Genomic DNA, 15,000 nt, shown 5'->3' with positions numbered 1-15,000 from the left:
ACAACGAAGGCGAGTGAATGGCTGACGGTAAGGGAGGGAGAGAAAGAATTAGAGAAAGAAGGGTTTACAAAGGATGGATTAAAGAAAAGATCTTTTTATTTCCCTTACCCATCCTTTTCACAGACGGACGAAGTAGGGTTAAACTAGCTTAAAATAAAAGCATGCAAAAAGAGAACAGCTTGAACGCACGGAAGATCGACGGTATAGATTACGTCTCATTTCATTTCGAAAAATCTGTCATTTGTCCAAATTTCTGCTGTTTTTCGCGGAGGGTACATCTGCAAATGCTCGAGCCATACTGCTTTCTCGATGTCATCCATCCTCGCTCCGTTCAAAGTTTTATTAAAGTAAATTTTCACCGAGACTTTGATCTCCTTTAAAACTTCATTCAGGCCTAGAGAATGGCCGCCCTTCTTTCAATCCAAATTCTGAGACTGGTATTAAATTTACGAGCCATGGAAGGCGTACATCTATTCCCATCATTCTATGACAGCGACTTGATAAGGTGAGGGACCTTAGTAGCATAAATTACGTTACCAGAATGGATGCCAGAGAGAGAGAGAGAGAGAGAGAGAGAGAGAGGTCCTTGGGGGTCATTGTTATACCGGGTGAAGAGGGGTGGCTGGAGGAAAAATGTATGAGGATTTGGGAAGTGGAGGGGGGGTAGGGGGGAAGGGGAGGAAGGAGACCCAACGGTAATTTGAGTCTCCAAAAGAGACCGCCAGAAAGAGCTTAAAATAGGAGTCGATGTGGAAAGCGCGCTAAAGGACGTCGGAAATTGAATTCCAGAGTAATGAATTTCAATATAAGCTATATTTGTCGGTCTGCTGACAGATCAACTGCAATATCACATCTCTATATTCGTGCCGTATATGTTTTCCCATGCCAACAATCATACATACATACACACAAACACACACACATATATATATAATATCAATGTATTTACATAAAGAATGAAAAAGAGAGACCTCATAATTTGAAGCTTGTGTATTTGCTGTGTGCATAACCTACCCTATCAATATAAACAAATGATGAAAATAGAAATAATAAGAAAAATACGCTCCATATCACATATTATGGCTACGATGTAAAATATGTGATAACAGATGTGGAACAATGCTGCAAACGGAAATAATATCATTCCCATTAACGAGCAAAAGTGTGGGGTTAATTTACTCTCTTTAGTTGTTTTAAAATTCAACAGTTAGTCGAAACTGTCAAGTGAAAATGAGGAAAGAGCTTAAAACAAAACTTTTGCGTTTGTAAACACTGAAAACAAATTGCCGTGATCATGTCTATTTCTAAGCGAATTTTTAAAAAAGTCGTAAGAATTCTCGTTTAAAGACAAAGTTAGGCGTCAAGATTGATCTTTTATGAGGAATCGTTAACATTTAAGGAAAAAAGGGCGGGACACTTTCATTTTCACTTTTGATGGCCATTTGTTTTCATGGTGACCCCTTTCCTCTTGGGAACCACCGTCTTCTTAGCCTAAGTTACATTACTGGGATTACGAAAGTTGTGGCAAAGATGAAAGATTTCCGTGGCATCTCGTGAAATATTTGAAATAGTTCGAGCGGGTAAGTAGGAGAGTAGCGAAATATACCAGGAAAAGAGATGCTTCAAGAAAAATGTTAGATTTTAGTACAGAACAGAATACAGAATTGAAGCCAAGACCCAAGCGCTGGGTCATATGAGGTCAAACGGAAATTGACAGTGATAAGTTTTGAAAGGTGTAACGGGAGGAAAACCTCGTGGATCCACAGTAAAAATATTGTTAGGAGAGGTTGGAGAGTAAGATGGAAGAAAGAGAATACGAACGGGGGTATGGTAAAAGAAATGTAAGCGGTTGCAGCTAGGGGTCGAGGGGAAGCTGCAAAGAACCTAAACTAATGCCTACTGACGGCACTAGCCCCCTTAAGGAGTTTAGATTTTTGGGAATTTTATTGTAGCCATAAAAGAAAAAAAACAATCAGTGGTATGTTTCTCAACCGCAGAAAATAAAGTGTTTTAAAAATATCAAAACTGGCCGAGACAAAAATAAAATGAAGATCGAGCAATTATGGAGAATTCGTGCAACTGATGAATGAGCCACATATAAATTCAGGCAAAAGGATAAAAGATAAAAGAGTATAGCGAACTCATTCTACTTTTAACCCGTTGCAAGAAAAAAGCATTAAATGATGAGACATAAAAGCTGATATATTACCGTAAAATCCAATACACAGCACCTATTCCCCACCGCCCATAAATATAATGCGAATCAGTTTCAGGACGTGGTTTGTTTAATTGGCCTATCCAACGGACAACAGCAGTCTGTTTATAAACAATCAATTGCATTTGAGTGAGCACGAATTTATGCTTGAAATATTGTACAAATTACAACTGTACAAATTACAATAGTGTTCTTTAGAGCATCAATTAAAACCAAAGACCAGTATCTTTTAGCTAAGAAAAAATACAACTTTATTTTTAATTACGAAAAAATGTGCATTTTATGTATCTGTAAATTCAGAACTGTCAAATGCAGCAGTGAAGAAAATAAAAGCAGTGTTCTGAAAGAACCAAAAAGAAAGACGACGAAGAAAAAAAGAAACTTTAATCCCACAAGCAAAAACAATCGCAACTAAGATAAGAATTAGATCGAGACTATTTAATTTCTTTTAAATGTAATGAAAATCAAAAAATAAAAAGTCTCTCTACTGTATTTCAGTTTATCTATTCTTGTTTGATAAGGCATTATTTCATATGAGAGTTCAGTTTTCCTCACCGTCAATAATTACGGTCATATAAACAAGTCGAAACGGGAAAAAATGGAACGAAGAACCTTTATTTCCTATGTATCCATGGAGAGCAGTGGCGACAAGCTGACTCAGGTCTGTAGAGTGTAAGTCTAAAGTGGAGTTTACTATGCACATAAAATACATATGCATACACACACACACAGTGCTTTATTAGATTCAAATAAAATCCAATGCCTAAATCCAACTCATTCATGAGCCATCCTTTTCAGGTGACGCCAAACTCCCCTTTCGATTGGACGCAGGTTGAATGAAGAAAGGAATACACGGAAAGACAGCAAATTCCGTATTCCGGACGGGAGCGCAATGAACTCCTAACCTGACCCTCTCTCTCTCTCTCTCTCTCTCTCTCTCTCAAGGTGAGAGTGAAAAGTTAAATCTCCCATATTTGTAACCAGTAAAAATGTCTTTATCATCATTAAATATTACACAGAATATTCATTCATTCTCTATGACACTCAACTCGAAGTCTTGAACTCTCCAACGGTGATATCACACTCACTCGAACTCAGTGGGTTCTTAGGTTTTTGTGTGACCCATTACCGCTAAGACTCCCTAGGAGGTTCCTCTCCATCGTCCCATGCCCTTCACAAGATGAATACACGAATGAGTCATGAAATCTAAGATATAAAGCCAAGCAATGGGGCGCCTTCAGGTGTTCAGCGCTTGAGACAGTGAAAGAGGGAGCTGGAACGGTTGGACAATGAGACAAAGAGATCCAGAAAACAAATAGGATGAAATACAAGGACGACAGAAGAAAGGAAACTAGAATGGAAGTAAAGGATAAAAAGCGGGTGCAGTTAGGGGCTGAAGGGACAACTGCGAACACCATTTAATAATCCTACAACGCGACACGTGAAAAGCACTAATGTTACTTACCCCCTACCGGCCCTTTCACAGAATGGAGCCCTCACCCAAACTTCACTGGAATTTTTCCGGAGTTCTCTACATGCAGTTCGAAATGAAGACAATACGAAATGAAGAAAAAAATGTTGCATTTTTGGCGTCTGACTCATAGTTTTCCGACAGTTATAAAAATCATTTGGTGAAGTTTTGCGGTGTGTCATTTTGACATTCAATTCATAACGTTTCGAAATAGACCAATATCTTTTATTAGTTGTTGCTGATACTGATGGAAAAATTAGAATTAATCAAGGCGTATTTTCTGGTTTTTCTTAACCCGTACAAAAACCTTGAATGAGAAAGATTAAAAGCAAAATTCTCGACTACATCCGCATAGTCCATTTGCAATACCCGGTTCGTAGTCCAAAGTTCGAAATTCCTTCCATTTACCCTGGAAGTCTTCAGCAGCCGATAAGGCTCAAGTAGAAGACGAGCAAACTTCTATTTGTCTTCCTTCGAGTGTAATTAAAGTCGATGGCTTTCGTTTTACCCGATAACATTCTAATGCTGGCCAACCATCGTAAACACATCCATCCTCCACAAAGTATTGATAGCGAATGATTGCGTTTAACGCACATTACTATATAGCACGAAATTTCTTTAATGAATCTTAAGATATTTCTGTTGCTTTAAAAATTCACGACTTCAGAGCGTCATTGATTCTTTACATATGTATTTAAAACGGTCATCTCAGAAACCTTTGGTATATATGAGTACTGTAATTACAATGAATTATGGTGGCCATCTACAAATTCCGTCCTAATAATCATAACTCCGATTCCGATTTCGTTTTGTTCATATCCTTTTAATTACGGCAAACAATAGTCTGAAAATATTATGATAGTCCCTCCTTTAATTACCAGTTCAGCTCTAGTATTCTTTTTGATTTTGATTTGATTTATATAGATTTTTGGCATTATGCCAAGCACTGGGGCAACTAAGGCCATTCAGCGCTGAAACGGCAATTAATAGTTGTACTATGAAACAATTGTTAGGAGAGGGTGGACAGTAAGATGGAAGAGACAGATTATGAAGGGAGGTACAGTATAATGAACGAAAGTAGTTGCACAGCTAGGGGCCGAAAGGACACTGCAAGAACCTTAAGTAATGCCTACATTGCACCGAATGAGGTGCACTAACGGCACTAACCCCCTACGGGGCTCAAGTATTCTTTAAAGGATCCCTGTGATACTCTCACTCTCTCTCTCTCTCTCTCTCTCTCTCTCTCTTCCATAACAACCTTGCATACCTTCAACACCCCCTTCCGCCCACCTCTCTCTCTCTCTCTCTCTCTCTCTCTCTTTATATGATTCATGTTTGTTACACGATTGTCATCTGGTGTTACTTAAGAGAAAAATGAGCTGCACAAAACAGAGCAATAAAGTACAAAAATGAAGGAATGAACAGCGGACCGAAACATTCCCAGTATTTACGTCAAGATCGTTTCGGAAAATACGCGCTGAATCCAAGACGGAGAAAGTTAATTAAGGTCGCCAGCACCGGGACGCTGCTATGCTCACCGTCATTTATGAAAGTTACCAGGATTTTTTGGACATAAAAAGAAAATATTAATTAAAAATTTATAGGAATAGAAGAAATATGAATGTTCTTCACTTGGAAAATTCAGTTCCCATTCTTTGAGGCCTACCTATAATGTTTGAGTCTGTTTATCACCTTCACTCTTTTCTGAAGTTCGCAAAACGATGAACTCGTTACCTAATGCATCTTATAATTTACAGTTTCGCTGTACTACATGTTTCATTATCATCATCATAATATCAGTCACGAATAATGATAACAACAAAAATCCCATATAAGAGGTTTCTGCCTAAACGGATTCAAGTCATAAGATTCTTCGTTGCACCGCTCATGCTAATAACAGACATAACAATGATAACGCACTAAATGCACCATGTGCAACTCCCGACCCAATAAAATACGGTTTAGATCGACGTTATGGGAAGTTATGCGGCCTCTCTGCATCGGCTCTGCATTGGCGCGCGGGGAGGCCGTCGCTACCAAATGCTGTGCATTCCACTGCAAGCGTAGCTGGAGTTGCTTCGCCGAGGGTTTAATTTACACTCTTATTATGAGCACACGTCGGACTGCAGGTGAAAGAACTCGAGTTTTCAGGCCGCAAAGGATGCAAAAGAGACTTTCTTTCTTTCTTCTTCTTCTTCTTCCTCTTCTCCTTCTTCTTCTTCTTCTTCTACGCCTGGAAACTCATCTTGAAGAGTCTCGTGGATTCATTGGCTGGAGGAAGGGGCTATCACAAAATAATTTAATCCTCATATAACATTTTTTTTCGTTAACAAATGCAATTCTCATTTCGTTATCATTTTTCATAACTACATGTGAATACATTATGGAAATCCATTCTCCATTTCCTACGGGAAAACCAAGTCAATCCATGCAAGTGTGCTACCTATTAGCTTCTCCTACGCAGACGCCTCTCCTAAAACACGCATTTTGCTCATTTCTCCGGAGGGCAAATAAGAGAAAACGATAACATAGATAAGACATAATAACAGACAATACTGCCCTGCATGGAGACACGATCTAAAGTACGTCCTGGGTGAAGCATTAGCTCAAGGCTGCATTGCTTTCTGCCCTTTGCTGTTCAGCCGTTCTCTTTAATCTCTAATTTTAACTTTGCTGTCCAAATTTTTCCATTCCACTTTCATCCAATTACTGTCCTCATTCAAGGAGAAATTATTCAGAAATGTGACCCCGTGGTCTGTTTAAACTACCTCACACACACAATAATAATGATAGCAATAATAGTAATACGAACGTACATAAAAGTAAACCTCTGCCAAGCATTACCCATCTCCCTTCCGCCTCATCTTAAACAAAAGAACTTTTGTTCAGATGCTGTTTTTTTTTATTATAAGTTTAAAAACATGTTGCCAGTCACCAAACCCACATTTTAGCCTAATCCTGCCAACATACAAATAAATAATCACACGTAAAAAAAAAAAAAAAAAAAAAAAAACTCCAGGCTCGGAGGGTTAGTGGCAATAATAATAATAATAATAATAATAATAATAATAATAATAATAATAATAATAATAATAAAATAATAATAATATAATAATAATAATAATAATAATAATAATAATAATAATAATAATAATAATAATATAATAATAATAATAATAATAATAATGGTGAATATGCAAAAGTGCTTATTAGCTTCAGTGGATAGTAGTAATTGAGGTCATGCCTTGATCAGAAGTAGCAAGGCAACGACCTGTAACGAGACCAAGGACATCTCGGAAATGGGGAGCAGCGGAAGCCCTATACTTAGCGACTGTTTAGGCAGAGAACTTTGTAAGTCTACCCATATTAAGAGAAAAGCTGTAGTGAAAACATTTATGATGAAGACGCATTGAGATACGATGGACTTTAAAACGGCTAATGAATGATCTAAGTTAAGTCCGGTAAATGACTTAACGCATATATATCTCACGGAATTAAATTACAATAAATCTATGAGCCACTTTCACCAAATACACATGCAGTTCTAGTAGCCACAATGACTTCAAAAGTTCTCATCCGTTTACACACTTTTTCACTTAAAATTAGCATATGGCTATATGCCTTGAATCCATGTGGAAGAAAATGGATGGTGGGAATCGAACGCAAATACTCCAGTTAGGGTGAAATGGACATTTTTATATATATATATTATATATATATATATATATATATATATATACTATATATATATATATATATAGTATATATGAAATATATATACATATATATAATATATATCATAAATATTAATATAGTATATATATATATATATATATATATATATATATATATAATACATACCTACTGTACTACATACATACATACATACATACATACATACTACATACATACATACATACTATACATACATACATATATCATATCTCTATATATATATATATATATAATATATATATATCTAATTACCAGCTGGGGTGGGCAACCGTGCCGGCATTGTTTGATCCGTAATATCCGCTATTTTTCACAGCAGAAGAAAAAATAGGAGCACATTTGTAATCCTCGTGAAAAGTTCTATAAGAATAGTGCTTTCTTTTTTCTCTAAGAAGTTAGCATGGCCGGATATCCGGATCAAAACGATACCCAGTTGAAACCATACCCTAAAAAAATCTACATATATGGTCCGACTTTGGTTCAATTCTGTTCAGTAGTTTCGCCGTCTATAGTGAACATACATACATACATACATAGTCCGACCGTCAGCTTTATAAATAGGGTGTATTTATGCTACTTGGGAGTAAATCACAAACTCACTTGCCCTGTTTCATTCAGTTCTATGAAAAAAAAACTTAATCGGAGAAATCCGCAAAAAAAAAACTCGTAAATCACAAACTTTATTTTCAGAATTTCATAGATCCCGATTTCATATGATTAAAAAGTTTCCTCATCAGCAAAAGATCTCTGCAGGAATTAAGACTATAGTTCATAGTTAGGTGACAAGAGTATAGGATCACATACATCAAGAAACTAATTTAGTAGGAAAAATCATTACCGGAGCCGGGAAACAAAGGTTGCCCTATGATAACAGCCGCGCAATATTCTGCTTCGATTTCTATATGTGATAATGCAGCGTTTAACTGTGAACAAGTTTCACTGTAAGTATTACACTCCTTTTCCTCTTCCTCGCTTCTTATGTCATAGCCCAACTGGCATATTTTCACCGAAAACAAAAAAACAAGAAAAGCGGTTAATTGTGGGGATGAACGAAACCTCAAAAGATTACTTTATCTACAAGCGTAAAAATGCAGCCACCTAACTCTACGGTAATGTTGGGTATTGTTTCAGTACCTTGAGCGTATAACACTGTGAACAAAGGTGAGCAATTCGCCCTCAAAAAGTCCCTTCTTCCCCAAAGTTATAATCTAACCATTCCTAAAATAGTCAATTATTTTGTAAAAATCTACATGGATCCTCCTGCATAATCCTGATAACAATGAGTATAACATCAAGAAAGCATAACGCTCCAGGCAGGAGTTATAACAAAAGATGTAGATCAGCTTTGCACAACCCATCAGCAACATGCAGTAAAAGAAAAGGGTAAAAGGGTTGGTAAAAGGATTTTATTTATAGGCGAGACTTACTTTTAAATCTGCAAAGCAACTGTTGTACACAAGAAAACGCCAGATAATATATGAGAAACAAAGTTCTAAATGTCAAAACTAGCCTTCCCATCATTACTAAAATACTGAATGGGAAGTGAACACGAGAAATAAACAAGAAGGTCTTGAAAGATGTTCAGTCTGCCACGAAAATTCACAAACATACTAATGAGACGGTCCCCAGCCCAGATACAAGAGCCCGCTTACAACAAACTCTAGCAATCAAGACGATGTTCTTTAAATCTGCATATGATGTACCTACCAAACAAAGCAAAAATACTTACGTCTGTCTTATTATTAGCAATTCCAGTACAATAATGTCCCATCTAAGCATATAGTAGATATTTTTATAACAATACATCATCTAGATACTGTTAATGACATGAAGGGTAGAGCACCAACAGACTGATCGAAGTGAGACAAAACGGTACGGATTTGTGAAAATAAAAAAAGGGGTTAAAATAGCTTCAAAAACAGGAAATGCAATATCTAACAGAAACAACTCAACGAAGACGGGGACAGCATCCCTCTTCAGAGAATTTTCACCCATAGCTGAAGTAAAAATGAAGAAGTCTTATGAGAAACTTGTTTTCCAACGTAGTAACAAATACCCTGATAAAGACTCGGGTTAAAAATAACTCATTGAGTTGCCTTCCTCTTCTTATTTCCAACCTCGGGTAAAGGGAAGGTATGACAGCAGATGAGATATCGTCAGCGAGCAGTTTTGAGTTCCGAGGGGGAGTGGCAGGAGGAAAGGGAGGGAGGGAGGGAGGGAGGAAAGCAGTATTCACAATGAAAGAAGTATATAGGAAAGTATGGAGGCAGCAAGATATACCTGACACAAACATGAGAAAGCGAGAGACAGAAATGAATAGACAGAAAGAAGAGAAAAGAAGGGAGAAGCAGTGAAGAGAAGGGAAGGTCAGAAAAGGGAAGGGATGAAAAGGTTTTAATAAGTGCCTAGGACGCTTTGCTTGGCACACACATACACACACACTCACGCCGAGAGAGACAGAGACGGAAAAGGATGGGGGTGAAGGGTGGGAGAGTGGGGGGGGGGGGTTTGACTAGAGGTAGTAGCGCAGTACGGAGCTCAGTGCACGACGATTTGCCGTGGCGTTCAGGTGTCCGTTAGGTGAGCCGCTCATCCGCGATCACTCAGACTCTCCGTTGGGAAACTTGCTCCTCCTGGAGCAGGGTCAGGACACACCCCCCAAGGCACCGGATAAGATAATATCTTGGCGTTCCATTTCCTCAGGTCAGAGAACAGATATTTCGTGCGCTAAACTTTTGACCTCTGGGTATACAAAGTGCTATAGTTCCTCTGACCGACTAAGTGTTAAGCGAGCTTAATCATTATTGGAAGTGAGTGAGCCGTCATGTCATCAGTAATTTTCCTTAGGGATTAAAAGTACGTTTCCATGCGACTTCAGTGCACTTCAGAACAAGAAATGTACTTAAGGAAAAGGAAAAAACAACCTTAGTGCGGTGCTTCGATACCAAATTCTTTACGGGATACGCTGACTATATTTTACAGTAAATCTACTGATATTCCATAACATGTTAAGGAGCAGTGAATGTCACCAGCACAACAAGAACCACTGAAAAACAAGATAGCCATTAAGAGGTTAGTTAAATATTTGGAAACAACCCCCCCCCCCCTTTAAAAACAAAAAAATAATCCCCTGCCCAATTTCATGTTTGTAATGGGTCTTGAATTCCAGATTATCTTACATCTTTGTAATTTTATACTATATTTCAGCATTTCATAGGATAGATCATTTTAATTTGGCTGCCAGTAGAAGAAAAAAACTGGACGTAACCACTAGTGTTTAAAAAAAGGGGGGGGGGGGGTCGGGGAGAGAGAGAGAGCCGGCGGTCGTTGATAGCTAGATAAATTCATATGAAAAGCAGTCGGGCATTTATTCATATGAAAAATATATCCAGTTGCATGCCCCTTTGTCAACTTCGGTACATCAGCCTGGAGTATCAACGAGTCATTTACATAATGCAAAGCCGGAGGCCAGGGTCATCTGCGATTTTCCGAGACGCCAAATCGATTCCGTTGACTCTACGCAGTTACTACTAAGTCCTATAATAATCCTTCCGTTACATAACAGGTGAAATTTTCTGAAGAATTATCATCTTGTAATAAGTGGTCAGTTTCCTCTTTTATCTGTACAGGGCCCTGATGTTTCTTTACGTCCATTACTCTTTCACTGTCATTAATTTTCTAAGCTCTCAAGAGCGTAGCTACTCATTTTTACTTCAAACTGATATCAGCGTGTCAGATTAAGATCTTTAGGTGACCTCTTCCGGGTGGTTTTGGAATTACTTGAGAAGTTATAATAAAAACTACTGCCTGCGCCTATGTAATACTCACTATGATTATTCTATTGCTCGAACTAGCTGGAATCAAAACAGCAACGGTCATCTGGGCCTATCTAATTACTTAATTTTCCAACAGCCTATCTATATTCGACATTTCACCGTAATATTTATCTTCCGCTCTGGCTTGTACTCTGAAGTTGGGACATGTAGGGTATCATTGACACTGGGTAATGAGTTATTGCAAAAAAGAAGAGCATCAGGCTCAAACTTCCTTCGGCGTCTCTAATTACATTATTTCTTGCTACCAACACTGAGCCTGCATCCGAGCACTGCGAATTCGACGGATTTCACAGGCCTCGAGTAGACTATGAAACGTTTGTGAGCTTCAATATCAACATGAAAACAAAATTATTCGTTAACCCCATTAAGAGAGACTTCCGAATTTCAGTTTTGTTTGTTTTTTGACGTAGAGTGATGCCATCATTGGCTCTTTCGCAGTGCGCAGCCAGTATACTACTACACAACCTTATTCAGAGAGGAGCCTGTGCACTACTACTACAAAATCTTATTCAGTAAGAGCCAGTATATTACTACAAAATCTTACTCAGTAGGAGCCAGTATACTACTACAAAATCTTACTCAGTAGGAGCCAGTATACTACTAAAAAATCTTACTCAGTAGGAGCCAGTATACTACTACAAAATATTAATCAGTAGGAGCCAGTATACTACTACAAAATCTTACTCAGTAGGAGCCAGTATACTACTACAAAATCTTACTCAATAGGAGCCAGTATACTACTACAAAATCTTACTCACTAGGAGCCAGTATACTACTACAAAATCTTACTCACTAGGAGCCAGTATACTACTACAAAATCTTACTCAGTAGGAGCCAGTATACTACTACAAAATCTTACTCAGTAGGAGCCAGTATACTACTACAAAATCTTACTCAGTAGGAGCCAGTATACTACTATAAAATATTACTCAGTAGGAGCCAGTATACTACTACAAAATCTTACTCAGTGAGGAGCTTGTATACTACTACAAAATCTTACTCACTAGGAGCCAGTATACTACTACAAAATCTTACTCAGTGAGGAGCATGTATACTTCTGCAAAATCTTACTGAGCGAGTAACCAGTATACTACTGCAAAACTTAATTCTCAAGTTAGTCCTTCCGTGTTTTCCACAGCAAAATTTCATTTTTCTTCACAGTGAGCTATAGTAATATTCGCAATTTTACCAGAACTCTCTTTGCCTAAAACTTCTGGTTTTCCACAACAGAATTAGAAATAAGATTTGCATTATACCTAAACGGTTTCAATAATGACTCTATCCTTCGCATTATATTGAAGCAATATCTGCATTCAGATCCTACATCTTTTTCCCGTCTTTACGTCTCGAGAACCAGGAAATGAAACCTTCCAAAATTTATGAGCAAAATACTTGTTCGCTCATAGCTATCTGAAAATCACATACTGCAGTCAAGCACCCTCTCAAATGCAAGTAAAATGAAAAGAGAGAGAGAGAGAGAGAGAGAGAGAGAGAGAGAGAGAGAGAGAGAGAGAGAGAGAGAGACTGATATTAGGTTTATATTGGTGATCCATCTTCCTCCCCCACGCAGTCAGGGCGTAGAAGTGCTTCGTTTCTCCTTTCTTTTTTATTATGTACATTATAACTTTCAGGTTTCTGTATTTATTCGCGTCTTTGATCCTTTCAGAAGGCAGTAAGAGGAAACTAATATAGGAAGTGGAAGCAATAACTACATACGTTATATCTACCAGGGCAAATGTATTGGGAAGCAATACATTGCGAGGAATGTGCATCTACATCAAATTACTGATATGACGGTAAAATTGATTTTTATAGCACAAACTCATTTTATTGCCACTAGATGGAGTTGCCTCAACAAAGACTTCATACATCCCCACCGTGGCTTCTATAAATACTCGAGTCTTTTCCTACTCCCAAACACCTTTAGGACCCAACAGCTCCATTCTTCCACTTTGCATATTAAACATTCATTACTCCACTTTTCTAACTTCATTTGCACTGAAAAAATGTCGTCTTGCTAACATTTGCTGTTATCTTCCTCATCTTGTAAAAGATTTCAGAATCTGTCACTAGATTCTGGAGTTCCTCTTCACTACCCCCAATCAGTAATGTACCATCTGCACACTTCAACTGTTCCACACTCCATTCAAGATTCATCTGCTTATCCCACAATTCTGGACCGTCATGTTCTTATCTTTTCGCTTATTACTCAAATAACTCTGTCCACAAGATATCGAACTACTATGGAGGCGTAGCGCAACTTTTTCTCAAGACTAACTTTTAGACTAAACCAGTCTCTCCTCCACGTGCATATTCCAACACATACTTTGCCTCCAACATACAGATTTTACATCTTACTAAAAACATACAGATTTTACATCTTACTAAACAACTCATCCATCCACATTTTCTATATACTCATTTGATCATGAGTTTTCCTTTAAAACTCCCCAATCAACTGTTTCATAACTAACACAAACTTTTCCTTGTCTAAATGCACACTTATTCCTCTTTTGATACATTTGTCATGTGACTTCATATCTCAAGCCAAATTTCTACATTATACCTTTACCACAAACAAGGTAACATTGAGCCCATGAATTCTCTAAACCACCGACATTACCTTTATTTTTATACAATAAGGCAATGATATGTTTCACATTTCCTTCGAACTTTTCAATTATCCAGACATGCCTCACATACCCTGGTTTAACTAACTACCTCTTCAACATTTTAAATGTTCTCCATGAGCAACTCAGAAATCACTTCCACTCGGATCTCAAACTTGCACTAACCCTTTCCATTCCTATATTATTCACCTCTGCCTTTCTAATATCTTACACATTAAAAAAATATTCCACGGTTTCATTCCATCCAACCAGGGCTGGATTCACCTTAGACGGCATCTCTCAATTCGCACCTTCTGTTCTGAGATCAATTTGTTAATTAAGTTCCCTGACTGCAATAACTTCCCTGTAGGGCAATTAATTCTCTCTCCTCTCATATTCGACTTCTTGTACCCATCCCCTCATTCCTGGCTACCTTTTCAGTATATCTGGGCCTGATCAATATCCTTCTGTTATGCACTTACACTTCAAATACTGGCGTTCATACTTCTTAATCCAAGTACTTCTTACACACACACACACACACACACACACACACCCATATATATATATATATATATATATATAATATATATATATAATATATATATATATAATTGCTACGCACACGTGTCTGTGTTTTTTACCCAAGAAGGATTGAGGGTTTACTTCTTCGTGAGAATCTGAACAACGGTTTCACCCCAGAACGTTTTAGAGATTATCTAAAAGAGAGAGAGAGAGAGAGAGAGAGAGTTACAAAGATTAGGATGTCTCAAAGTCTTGTTAGTCCAGAGAGAGAGAGAGAGAGAGAGAGAGAGCGAGAGAGAGAATACCACCATCAGTTCCACCAAGATGGGGGTAGTGATTGCCTCGCCCAGAGAGAGTGAGAGAGATGTGGAGGGGGAGAATACGAACAATTGCCTCCGGATGTATATTTTCACACGCCACATAATAGGAGAGGGAAAGAGAGAGAGAGAGAGAGAAAGAATCCTCAGCCGATTTGGAGTTTTTGAGCCGGATGGAAAATTACCACAACCTTTCATGGCGAGAGAATGGTGGAAGACTATAATGTCTTTTTTTTTTCTTTTTTTTTCATGAATTATACAGCTGAAATAATCTAGAATAATTATTTTTCATGGG

At 37.8% G+C, this 15,000-nt stretch overlaps 1 protein-coding gene across 1 annotated transcript in view; it reads left to right on the top strand.

Moving 5' to 3' along the window:
- The first annotated feature begins 9,961 nt into the window (after positions 1 to 9,961).
- LOC135217715 (diuretic hormone receptor-like) overlaps positions 9,962 to 15,000 on the top strand; it is a 248,908-nt gene continuing 243,869 nt past the window's right edge. Inside the window, exon 1 of the mRNA XM_064253703.1 lies at positions 9,962 to 10,490. The gene's annotated coding sequence lies outside the window, so the exon portion shown is untranslated. The remainder of the gene's footprint in view (positions 10,491 to 15,000) is intronic.

Source organism: Macrobrachium nipponense, chromosome 7 (assembly GCF_015104395.2).
Source record: "Macrobrachium nipponense isolate FS-2020 chromosome 7, ASM1510439v2, whole genome shotgun sequence".
NCBI lineage: Eukaryota > Metazoa > Arthropoda > Malacostraca > Decapoda > Palaemonidae > Macrobrachium > Macrobrachium nipponense.
The sequence above is the reverse complement of the archived record's forward strand: the minus strand, read 5'-3'. Positions and strand labels throughout refer to the sequence as shown.